The sequence below is a fragment of the Hypanus sabinus genome, chromosome 12 (assembly GCF_030144855.1).
Source record: "Hypanus sabinus isolate sHypSab1 chromosome 12, sHypSab1.hap1, whole genome shotgun sequence".
Lineage (NCBI taxonomy): Eukaryota > Metazoa > Chordata > Chondrichthyes > Myliobatiformes > Dasyatidae > Hypanus > Hypanus sabinus.
Window position 1 is genome coordinate 33,754,016 of NC_082717.1, and position 12,735 is coordinate 33,766,750.

At 40.5% G+C, this 12,735-nt stretch overlaps 1 protein-coding gene across 4 annotated transcripts in view; it reads left to right on the forward strand.

The window, feature by feature from the left end:
* The window catches only part of prkcea (protein kinase C, epsilon a), a 616,772-nt gene that overhangs the window by 447,808 nt on the left and 156,229 nt on the right, over positions 1-12,735 (forward strand). The window lies entirely within an intron of this gene.

Below are 12,735 nucleotides of genomic sequence, written 5' to 3' on the forward strand. Positions count from 1 at the left end.
ATGCATCCAGCACAGGAAACCAGCACTGAACTACAAGTAAAACATTCACTCCTGTACTTTTTAAAAGGGATCCCTTCTTGCTACCAGGCTTGTGAGGGATTTAGTTGGAGTGGCACTCACTGTTTCGTATGGTTTTAGGTTTTTGAACTGTGGGTACCGCAGATAACTTTTCCACATTTCTGTGGCTGCATGGGCATTCAGCAAAACTATGAGCAGGAGGAAAGTTCTGGGCAATGAAGTTCTCAGGAAACAGCATCCCTCTCTGTAAATATCTGAACAACAATCAGTCTGGAGGATAACATTTTGTAAAATTATTTACTGAGATCTGTTGCACACAAAGGTCTTGCTGTGAACCTGGACCTCGAACATTTTGCCTTATAACTGGAAAACAAACACAACCACATACCAAGCTTCACCATAAGGTTAAAAGACACAGGAGCAGAATTAGGTTATTTGGCCTGTTGAATCTGCTGTGCCATTTGATCATGGCTGATTTCTGAACCCTTTCTGTCTTTACCCATTGACAGGCTTAACGATCATGACCCCATCAACTTCCACAGCTTTTTGTGACAATGAATCCCTTTGGATTTATCACCTTCTGGCTAAAGGAATTCCTCCTCATCTCTGTTCTGAAAGTACATCTTTTTATTCTAAATCTGTGCCCTCTGGTCCTAGACTTTCCCACTACTGGAAACGTCCTCTCCACTTCTGCTCTATTTAGGCCTTTCAATATTTGATGAGTTTCAATGAGATTCAAAGTTCAAAGTAAATTTATTATCAAGGAACAGTATGTTACCATATACAACCCATAGAACCACAGAACACTACAGCACAGTACAGGCCCTTCATCCCTCCATGTTGTGCTGACCCATATAATCCTTAAAAAAAAGTACTAAACCCACACTACCCCATAACCCTCCCTCCATTTTTCTTTCATCCATCTTTCAACCCTGAGATTCATTTTCTTGCAGGCATACTCAATATAGTAAATCCATAATAGAATAATAACCATTATAGAATTAATGAAAGACCACGCCAATTTGAACATTCAATCAGTATGCAAAAGAGAACAAACTGTGCAAATACAAAACAAAGAAATAATAAAATAATAAGCAATAAATATCAGGAACATGAGAGGAAGAGTCCTTGAAAGTGAGTCTATATGTTGTAGGAAAATATCTCTGATGGAGCAAGTGAACTTATCCCCTTTGGTTCAAGAACCCAATTGTTCAGGGGTAATAACTGTTCCTGAACCTGGTAGTATGAGTCCTAAGGCTCCTGTACCTTCTTCCTAATGGCAGCAACAAGAAGAGAGTTTGTCATGCTCTCTTCAGAGATTCCTGATGATGGATGGTGCTTTCCTATGACAATGCTCCATGTAGACGTGCTCAGTGTCGGTGAGGGCTTTATCCGTGATGGACTCGACCATATCCACTACTTTTAGTAGCGATTTCCATTCAAGGGCATTGGTGTTTCCATACCAGGCTGTGATACAGCCAGTCAGTATACTCATCTACATACAAATATAAAAGTTTATTAAAGTTGTAGATGTCATGCTGCATCGTTGCAAACTCCAAAGGAAATAGAGGCACTGCCATGCTTCATAATTGCACTTACATGCTGAGCCTTGGACAGATCCTCTAAAATAATAACCCTGAGAAATTTAAAGTTGCTGACCTTCACCACCTCTGATCCTCCGATGAGGACTGGCTCATAGACTTCTAGTTTCCTCCTCCTGAACTCAAGAATCAGCTCCTAGGCCTTGCTGATATTGAGTAAGAGGTTGTTGTTCTGGCACCACTCAGCCAGATCTTCTGTCTTTCTTCTACAAGCTGATTCATTATCAGCTTCAATACAGCCTACAACAGTGGTATCATCAGCAAACTTGAATATGGCATTGGACCCGTGCTTAGCCACACAGTCATAAGGTAAAGAGAGTAGCGCAGAGGCTAAGTACACAGTCCTCTGATGCACCTGTGTTGATGGAGACTGTGGAGGAGATGTTGTCCCCGTTCTGAACTGACTGAACTGTGGTCTGCAAGTGAGGAAATTGAGGATCTAATTGCACGAGGAGGTATTAAAGCCAGGATCTTGAGGCTTATTGATTAGTGTTGAGGGAATGATGGCATTGAATGCCAAGCTGTAGTCAATAAAGAGCATCTTGTTGTATGCATATTTGCTGTCCAGATGTTCCAGGGTTGACTGAATAGCCAATGAGATGGCATCTGCTGTGGATCTGTTGTTCCCGGTAGACAAATTGGAGTGGATCCAAGTCACCTTCCAGTCAGGAGTTGATAGCTTTCATCACAAACCTCTCAGAGCATTTCATCACTGAGGCCGGTTACTACGTTCTTCTTTATCAGTGGTACAATTGAAGCAGGTGGGTAGCTCAGACTGCCAAAGTGCGAGGACAAAGATCTCAGTAAATATTCCAGCCAGTTATTCAGTCTAGGTCTTTACTGTTTGGCCAGGTACACCTTTTGGGCCAGATTCTTTTTGTGGGTTCTTTTTTTTTTAAACCCCAGCAAGGAGAAGTCCAGAGCCATCACATGATCCTTCTCTGTGTCATTCCTGGGATCATTCTCATGAGCCTTCTATCCACCCTCTGCAAAACCAGCACATTCTTCCATAGAAATGGGGCCCAAAACTGCTCACAATGCTCCAAAGGCAGTTTGACTAAAGCCTTAAAAAGCCTCAACATTGCATTCTTGCTTTTGTATTTGAATCCTCTCAAAATATATGCCAACCTTGTAGTTACCTTCCTTATTACCAATTTGACCTGCAAGTTAACCTTTCGGAAATCCCAAGCGCATTTGTGCACTTTCCCACTTAGTGTATGCCTTTAAAGTATAAGACCAAACCCTTCCCTACACTGTATTTCATTCCTTCCAACCTGTTCAATACTTACTGCAGATTCGGTGCTTCTTCAAACCTCCTGCCTCTCTAGCTATTTTTGTATAATACACAAACTTTGCCACAAAGTAATCAATTCGATCATCCAGAATTTTAACGTACCATACTGTATATTGTGAAAGTAGCAGATTTGTCACTGCCCCCTGCATCACGACTGGAACATCATGATTTACTGGTAGCTAACCAGAAAAGGTGACTGTTACTCCCACGCTTCACTTTCTGCCATTCAGCCAATCTTCTATCCACTACATCTTTCCTGTAGTACCATGAGCTCCTGCTTTGTTTAACAGCCTCATGTTGTCAGAGGCCTTCTGAAAATCCAACTTAAATAATATCCACTGACTCTTCTTTCTCTATCCTGCTTGTTACTTCATCAAAGAATTCCTAAAGATCTGTAAGGTGAAATTTCCCCTTAAAGAAACCGTGCTGACTTCAGCCTATTTTATCATGAGCTTCCAAGCACCTTGAAATCTCATCCTTAATAAAGGACTTTAAAATCTCACCAAACTGAAAGCAGGCTGTCTGGCATGTAATTTTCTTTTACCTCCCTCCCTTCTTAAAAAGTGGAGTGACATTTGCGATTTCCCAGTCCTCATCCCCAACTCTAGTGATTCTTGAAAGATTATTGCTGCCTCCACAATTTCCTCAGTTACTACATTCAGAACCCTGGGTATACTCCATCTGGTGAACGTTCAGATCATTGAGCTTCCTAAGCAAGCTTTCCTTCATTATAGCAGCTATACTCATTTCTGCCACTGACTCTCTCCATTTATTGGCATGTTGCTAATGTCTTTCACAGCAAAGGCTGACACAGAATGCTTAATCAGTTTATCCATCATTTCTTTCTCCATTGCTACTTCTCCATCATTCTTCGTCAGTCTTGACTCTTTTGGTAAGAAGATGAGCATTAATACTGACACTAATTTATAGTATCAGTAGCTGGTTCTGAAACAGAAAATGCTGAAAGTACCTAGCAGATTAGATAGTATCCATAGACTCTATGCCAGTGCAGGAAGATGGGTTAAAATTTCAAGATACATTTATTATTAAAGTATTTGTATAGTATACAACTCTGAGGCTACATCCACACTAGACCGGATAATTTTTAAAATGCCAGTTTCACATAAAAACGATAGGCATCTACACTAATCGTTTTTGAAAATACTTCTGTCCACATTAAAACGGATATTTCGGCGAATCTCCTCCTACTACGCATGTGCAGGACACATCTACCAAAAACAAGCAATATGTTTGGTGTCGAATCTAGCCGTGAAAGACTTGGTGCGCGTTTGTGCAGTTACAGACTAGAAAAACTTAAACAACGGACAGCTGGTGGCTCTCACGCAGGAGGACTTAAAACTAAAAAAAAACAAATACTGGAGCGTATGGAGGCAACCGACAGGGAGTTCACAGACAGTATGACCCGGCTGACGATGAACATTGAAAAACTGACTAACTCTGTTGCAATAATAAAGCACCTTGTTAAATGTGTAAAACATGTCTGCATCAGTATTACCTTGTATTTCCATACAATGTTACATTAGGCTGTTACACATCTATTGTCAGAGAAGTACTTGCATAAAAAGGTAAACCACTTTCATACGAGCAAAGACAGAAAATAGGGCCAAGTGAGTATACTTATTTATTCAGTAAGTTATGAGTCAAGGTATTTGGTGACTACATTTCTAACTCTTATAGCTTTAGTCTCATTGCCATCTGTTCTGAAGTTGTTAGGTTGCCTTCAAGAAAACAGAAATGGCACGCTGCCGTCACCATCTGTTCAGGCATGTCATGACAGTGTTTTTATATTTCCCCGGTTATCTCATCCACACTGCTCTGCCCAAGCGGCATTTTCAAAATTACACACTCTGGAGAGTGTTTCTGAAAATCTCCGTTTTCGGGGGATGAAAATGCTGTTTTAGTGTGGACGGATGATAAAAATGAAAAGAAAAAGCTTTAGTTACAGATTTATCCAGTCTAGTGTGGATGGAGCCTGAGATTTGTCTTCTCCAGACAGCCATGAAACATAGAAACCCTGGAGCCATTCAAGGAAAAGCATCAGCACCCCCACAAAAAAAATTGCACAAATGACAACAATAACATCAAACACACCCATGCACAATAAACAAATCGTGTAAGCGCAGAATGTAAAGCTATAAAACTGAAAGACTCCAATTGAACTACAATACTGTTCAATCCATAAATCACAGGTGCTGAATTTCAGTACCATCCTGCAACAGTGTCAAGAGATATAGAGAGCAAGAGAGACCAGTCTAATGCAGGGACCTTGTTCTGGGAGTCGCAAGTGAGGAGATAGAGAGACTATCACACACAGACACCTTCCTTCAACAGCGTAGAGAGAGAGAGGGAGACCAATCTCATGTAGGTTCGACTGGGAGTTGCAAGCGAGGAGGGAGAAAGACAGACTATCACACATAAACACCTTCCTCCGAAAGTTTCGAATGAGGGAGAGGGAGAGAGAGAGAGAGAGCAGTCTAACGCAGGGACCTTGCTTTGGGAGTCACAAGTGAGAAGGGGGGAGAGAGAGAGAGAGAGACTATCATATGCAGACACTTCCTCCAACAGCAGCGTGCAAGAGGCTGGTAGACAGCACTGAACACTTGCTGGCCTCCCGCACCAGCCTTGATGTTTCAATTTTCCTTGACACTTTAATCAGTGAGATCAGTGACCAATGGAGTCGATCATAGACTTGCACCTCATCTCTAAGCTTCTAGACCTCAAGGCAACTTGGGTCCTGGAACCTTCTCAGAGACAGCAAAATGCAAGATCAATCAATCTTAAAACTGCAGATCACAGGCTCCAACAATACCAAAAACACATTTAAAAAAATAAGGTGTAAAAGAAGTGAAAGTCTATGCGGAAGATGTTGCCAAGATAGTAGTGTTTATTGACCTTTAATAGAGGTGGGTGCCTGCTGGTCAGTGTGTATGTGATGGGCTGAATAGGCTGTTACCATGCCATCTGGATATCTCTGCCAATATGCTACAATTACATCAGATACACTACATCTGTTCAGCACTTACTAGAGGCCCAAAGAGGAAAATCGACCATTCTATACAACCTACCCGTACTCTTCTAATTAATCTCTTTGTTGTGTCACTTTATCCTGTACAGTTTTAGCAGCTAGTCATCAAACAAACCTGGCTGCACAATTGTATTGCAAAAGTAAAGCACTTTGACATAAAGTGCTAAAGAAAGCATCAGCACTTTAGATGAAAGGTAACACACTGTGCAAATAGAGCTAATGTGTCAATCACAGAGTAACAGTTTAAATTAGCTGTGCTGAGCAAATGTGGTTGGAAATCTTATGTGGAAAAATAATGATCATGTTTCATGCTTTGTACACCCTATAGCAATTATTCCATTTATAGAGAGGGTATCACAGTGCAAATATCTTGGTCTTTTTTTCTTCCAAAAGTGGCAGGAAGGCATTAACATGCTATGTTTATATAGAATCTTTAGCTTAGATTTTAACATAATTTTAATAGCTGGTTGTTCCAGGGCCAGAAGATATTTTGCATTAGCCAGCTTAAGAATGTGAAGTAGATCTGTTAATCTTTACTGAATGTAATAATGTGTAAATGCAGGATTAGTTCAGCAGCAATTTTGGATCATGTGCCTGGAGTAACGCATATTGGGCCTGGGTACGAGACGACAGTTATCACTGAATATCCTGGCAAACAAACATCGTATTAGAGCAATTTACTGTGTTGCAATAAAGAGTTGTAAGCCTGAGTATTGGGGACAAATTAAGTAAAAATTGATATTGGGCCAAAAATTGAAATGGATAGAGAAGAAAAGGAATTGGCCAAGAAACCAGATGTGGAACCCGAGAATGTAGCTGAAGTTCCGTAAAACATTCCTTACTCTCCCACAGATGCTGCTTGACCTACTGCATTCCTCCAGCAGTTTACTTTTTACCTCTGGATGCCAGCATCAGTAGTCTGCTGTATCTCCAAGAATATTTCCTATCAGTATTCATAATGGCAAAAGTAATTTTGTTGAAGAATTTAAGGAGGGAGACTGTGAGATTCTAAAACAAATTCAACTGAAGAGGAAGAGGAGGTATTAGTTAGTTTAATGGGCTTAAGGGTGCATAAATCCTCAGGGCCTGATTTGATTTATTTGGGATATTGTTGCGTGAATGAAGTCTCCAGAGAGAAGTACTGCTAGATATAATGCAGTTTCTATATTTGACAAAATATCACAAATAAGCTGACAGCCTTTGGAGTCACAAGAGAGAGAACCTTTAAGAGCAAGAGGTCTGCCTGACCCAACACTATGTTCCTATGTTTCTAGCACTATAGGATATTTTATATGATAAAGATCAAAGGACATTTCAGGTTAAGGGTAAAGGACAATTCCATATTTACAATTCTTCCGTTGAACTACATGTTCAAGCAGTTTCAAATGCCTGGATCTTCCCACCATCACACCTAAATGACAGAGACCTAAATACACACAAGTAATGAATTTAAATCAGCATCGTCTGTTCTTCCAATTTAACTCGGTTCGTGTTTTTTAGGAACCCATTGTTCAGAGATGCATTTCTGATTTAATCCACAATTCACATTCAGATCTGAAGACTAATGGATGAAGTCAGTTAAAGTTATTTGCTACATGTGCTAACCCCAAAAAGCGTTCTAACACTGGGCTGCTACGGAATTTTCAAATCTCCACAGTGGTGCCAGTTGACTAGAAGAGAGAAAATGTGGTACCTTTATTGAAGAAGGGCAGTATTGATAAGCCAAATAACAACAGGCTGGTAAATCTAGTCTCAACTAATTAAATCTTTCATGGAGGGTCTCAACCCAAAATGTCAACTGTTCATTTCCCTCCATAGTTGTTGCCTGACTTGCTGAAATATGTCAGCAGTATGAGTATATTTCACAGCCAAGCTGACATATGTTGTGGAATTGACAGTACCATGGGAAGATGGCGTTGAAGAAGCTTATGAGAGGAAAAAGACCAAGTACTCTGAACTGGCAACTGAAGCTGCTCAGAATGGCTGGAAGACCAAGATTTTCCCTGTAGAAGTAGGATACAGGGGATTCGTTGTTACATCTACGACCAGTCTATTGAAGAAGGTGGGGGTGAGGGGTGTCTCCCTCCAACAAGCAATCAAGTCCTTGTCAAAATGTAGCAGAAGAAAGCAGCAATTGGATTTGGATTAAAAGGAAAGATAACAACTGGGCTGCAAGATGAAGACAGGAGGGTACGGAACTGATGGGGGAGTATCCGGGACGCCAAGTAGCACCGTTGAGCCCTCTAGAGACGTCGTTGGCTTATCAATGAAATGTCAAAGAAGGAGGGTGCCCACCTGATGACCCTGATGACATAGCTACCCTCCTCGTCACCACTCCAAGCCTACTGTCAACATCGAGAGTGCCGACTTTATCATTGGGATTAAAACATCAAGTCCTAGTAGCTCTACTCCGTAGTCACCAGGATACAGCTTGGGATGGAACATTTGGGCAATAAAAAGGGAGTGCATAGATCAGATTTGTTTTCCTTCATGGAGAAGGCTGAATGAACAACCCGACTGAAATAGATAATATGAGAAGGGTATTGATAAAACACTCCCTGAGAGTAATTGACAGGGTAGATAATGAGAGGTTGTTTCCTCTCTAGAAGAATCTAGAGCTAGAAAATAAATTTTCAGTTTAAGTGGTCAGCCAGTTGGGATCAAAATGAGAACAAAATCCTCTGCTTAGAAGATTTTAAATCTTTTGATGCTTAGTGAATGAGATTGTGCAAGTTGGGCATGGACAGGTTTTTAAATTCCTGAAGAAGTGTACTTCATGAACCTTTTATTTCATAAGACAGAGGAGTAGAATTAGGCCTTTCAGCCCATTGAACCTGCTCCACCATTCAATCATGGTTGTTTTATTTTCCTTCTCAATTCTGTTTTTTTGCCTTCTTTCCATAAACTTTGATGCTTACCAATCAGAACCTATCAACCTTCGCTTTAAATATACCTGATGATGGCCTCTATAGCCATCTGTCACAATGAATACCACAAATTCCACCCTCTGGCTAAAGAAATGCCTTCTCATTTCTTTTCTAAAGGATCATCATTCTGAGGCTGTGACCTGTGCTCCCAGACTCTCCCAAATTCTGGGTGAGAAATCCATCTGATTTAAGGCAGATTCAAACAGTTCTGATTCAAGTTCTCACATCTTTAATCCTTGTTGAGTGTAGTAGCATTTACTATGTTAGACTGTTTTAAACATCCTTATAGCAAAAAATATTTTGGTGACAAAGTAGAGGCAAATATTTAGCAAGCAGTGTATGGCAGTTTCCATTTGAATCCAAACAAGGTTTGTTTGAAAAGTATGGTTATTTTTACCACCTATTTGAAACAGCTAGTTTTAAATTAATGCTTATCTTCTTGACCTTGTAGAAAAATCTAATTCAGTTAGAAATTATTGAAAGCCTCTAGATTCTGCAAAAAGTATAAAAATTGTCAAGTCCATCATATCACTAGCAAAAACTGTGCACACAAATGTGATCTTAGCATTCTGGTAAATATATGTTGTCCCTAAATCAACCTATATTTGTAGTGAGTTTGGCAGAGAAGTTGAATCATAAAATATTCTATTTTACATTGTAGATATATGTTGTAAAGAACAATGCTAAAAATTAATGCACATAAACTTTCAGCTGTCATTTGTCAGCTGCTAAACCAAAGTGATTGAGTTATGAGTCTTAACATGCTAAATGGAAGTTTCTTAACTTCCCATGTACATTCCCTGCATAAAATATGAATCCTAAGTGATTCTGTTTTCCACTCTTCTGCCACATTCTCATCTCTTTAGAAGCCATCTCTTCAGGCTAAGCGGTTGTTAAAGGTTAGGTAATGAGAACTATTCAAATGCATTTCATTTGCTTTTTTAGATATTATGGTCAGAATATTAAAGGAGCTTGGATCCAAAGTGGGAAAAAATTCTTTAAAAAACTGAACTGCTAATCAAGAAGAGTAAGCCTCGCCTCCATTTAGACCCATCAGTGCTGATTAGCATTAGGGGGGTTGTAAAAGTAGATTTACTTATTTAACTGGGAACGGAATTGTCTTATGGTTAATCTATCTATTGGCAATTTTATAGGATATTAGATGGAATCTAAGCTACACTGTATATTTTCAATATTAGGCAGTTACAAAAATAAACTCAGCCACTGTAAGTGGCTAACTAACTTTCACAGCTGGTAACATTAGTCCTAGAGTCCTGTGGGGAGTATGAGCAGGACTGACTGCTGAGCCTGGCTGACCTCCTTTTATGGAACGTGGGAATGTTTCTGGCTTATGTTGAGGTCTGATGCCATGGCAAGCATGTTCCCTGAATCTGCTATACAGCCCTTTCATCATTTATTTCATTGAATTAAAATGTAAATTGTTACGTACTTTCATGCAGTTGGCAAATTTAATGAATCTACATTTAGGGTTTTTTTGGAAAATCTAGTTTTTTTCCCCAAAAGTATGCTCTATTCATAAACTATGTAACACTGTTGTTGTTTGTCAGCATTCATATCCAAGATAGATTATTTCAATTATTCTGTACTGTACACACAAAGCGCTGCATTCTACTTACAGGAACAACATATCAGAATGATATACATTTTTCCTTTACCTGTATTCCCAAGACAAACAATCCAAAGATTATTTTCACAAGTTTCAGCCTTTAGTATGCAGAGCTGGAATGATCTTCAGCTGTGGCCGTACCCCAGAGAGTTTTTGTTGAGCTGGCACTAAACTTCACGGCATCCAGTAGCATATAGTGCTGGGCCGTGGATATCCCAGTCTACAACAGTCAACAGTTCACTGCACCAGAACACCAGCAGGTTTTGAGCTAACCAAAGGCTGCTTTTTTCTGAACTAATAGTTGTGTATCTGTTTGGGATGAACCTCATCAAATACAAGTGCATCACCTTTCAAGTGTTCTCGGCAAAGTACATTTCAGTGTGATGCCTTCATCTCCACCACAGAAACACCACGCATTGTGTACAGTGATAGACTCTGGTTATTTTTAAAGGATCTGACAGGATGGATCCTTGTAATAATTGGGTAAACAAAATCTGAGTGTATTTTTAAAAGTTCTGGCAATGAGACATTGTGAAAAATGATTGAACCTTCTTGGGGAGCCAGATCCAGCTCCAGTGTCCCCATTTTTTTCTGAAGTTCTTACACCTTCATTACAAGTTCTGAACTCAAACAAAGACCTTAAGCCCTATCCAATATAAATAGCCACGAGTACTCCCACTAAATTGAGGTTGTACTGTAACTACCCGATCTTCAAAGACTGGTTCATTTCCCTATCTATTCTCCACAGCAAGGTTAGCTGCCAATATCCACTGTTTGAGTGATTGCTCCCCCCTCCCTACCAAGGACAAGATACTTCCAGCTAGCAAAGTAGTTTAAAACACAGTTGCAGAGAAGATCTGGAGATGCTGGAAATCCAAGCTGCACTCACAAAGTGCTGGAGGAACTCAGCAGGCCAGGCAGCATCTATGGAAAAGAGACATTGTTAAGGGCCAAAATCCTTCATTAGAACTCAGTATATTATTTTCTACGATACACATTTAAATCCAAGCAACATTCTGAAAACATATTTAAAACTCACAGAGGATTTCACAAAGACTTTCAAATTACAAACCATTTCTAACAGAAAGGAATTCCAAAACACAGGAACAATTCCTATACCGATGATGCAGACAAACCAGTCGCCCATTGCAACTATCAAAGGCAAAGGAATGGACTCTAGTTCACCCCATGTTACTTACATGCTTCTTGATGTTCCTTACTCCATTCATAAGCCTAAACTACTCCCTATAGCTATACAATTTCTTTGTCACTCTGATGATTTTACACACATGTGAATTTCCTCATATTGCCTTTTCTACACAAATGGTCTAAATGCTTCTTGGAGACACAGTACCCAGCTACTCACAATTAATGCTGTGAAGCTGACTTCATGAGTACACAAACTTCCCAACTTATTAATATTCAATTATTGACATGCTAAGTGATCGTCTCCATCTGCTCTGCAAGCTCCCATGAACTAAATAACCTCAGCAATATCTGTTTTGAAACAAGTGTGTGGCCTCCGTCGGTCATGGTCGACCATGGGTACTGTGCCTCTGGTAGTCACCATGAGTGGCTTCTCCAGGGCTCAAGCCAGGGCAGAGTTGATATGGAGATCCGTCTGTTGCCCATGCAGTGGGACCCCCCTCTCCATGCTGATGACAGGTCCAAAGGAACGACAAAAGTCGATACAGTTTGGTCCCAGCAGCATCGCAGGAGTTGCCGTGCCGGTGCTGGGTACAGCAGTCAGCTGCCTTCAGGACTGACTCCGGATTTTTCCTCGGGGTTTACTCCCAAAGCCTTTACCATGAGCAGGTATAGCCGCAAGGCAGCAGAGGTTTGAAATTGGAGTTTCCCCTCTCCTAGAAGAGCTACCATCTGTAGTTAATGAGCCCCATCTGCCCGGAGCAACTTGTTTTAAGGCGCCAGTGGCCTGCCTTTGCCCCTTCTCCTGTTAGTGAGAATAGCTCTGCCGGGCATGAGAACCATGCCACACGTGAAGACCAGGAGCTGGACTTGGTTGTCAAAGGCTGTTTGAGACGCATGCCATGAAGAGCATTTGTTTAGCAGTGGGAGCTCATCCCCACTACCACCCTTCGGCTATGACTACATTTGGAGCTTTTTGAAACAAGGCAAAGTGAATAACACATTGCCTTATATTGCTCCTCTTCAGCAGTTAGTACCAAAGTTATGGACCAGCAGAGTAATCTATAGATATTGCT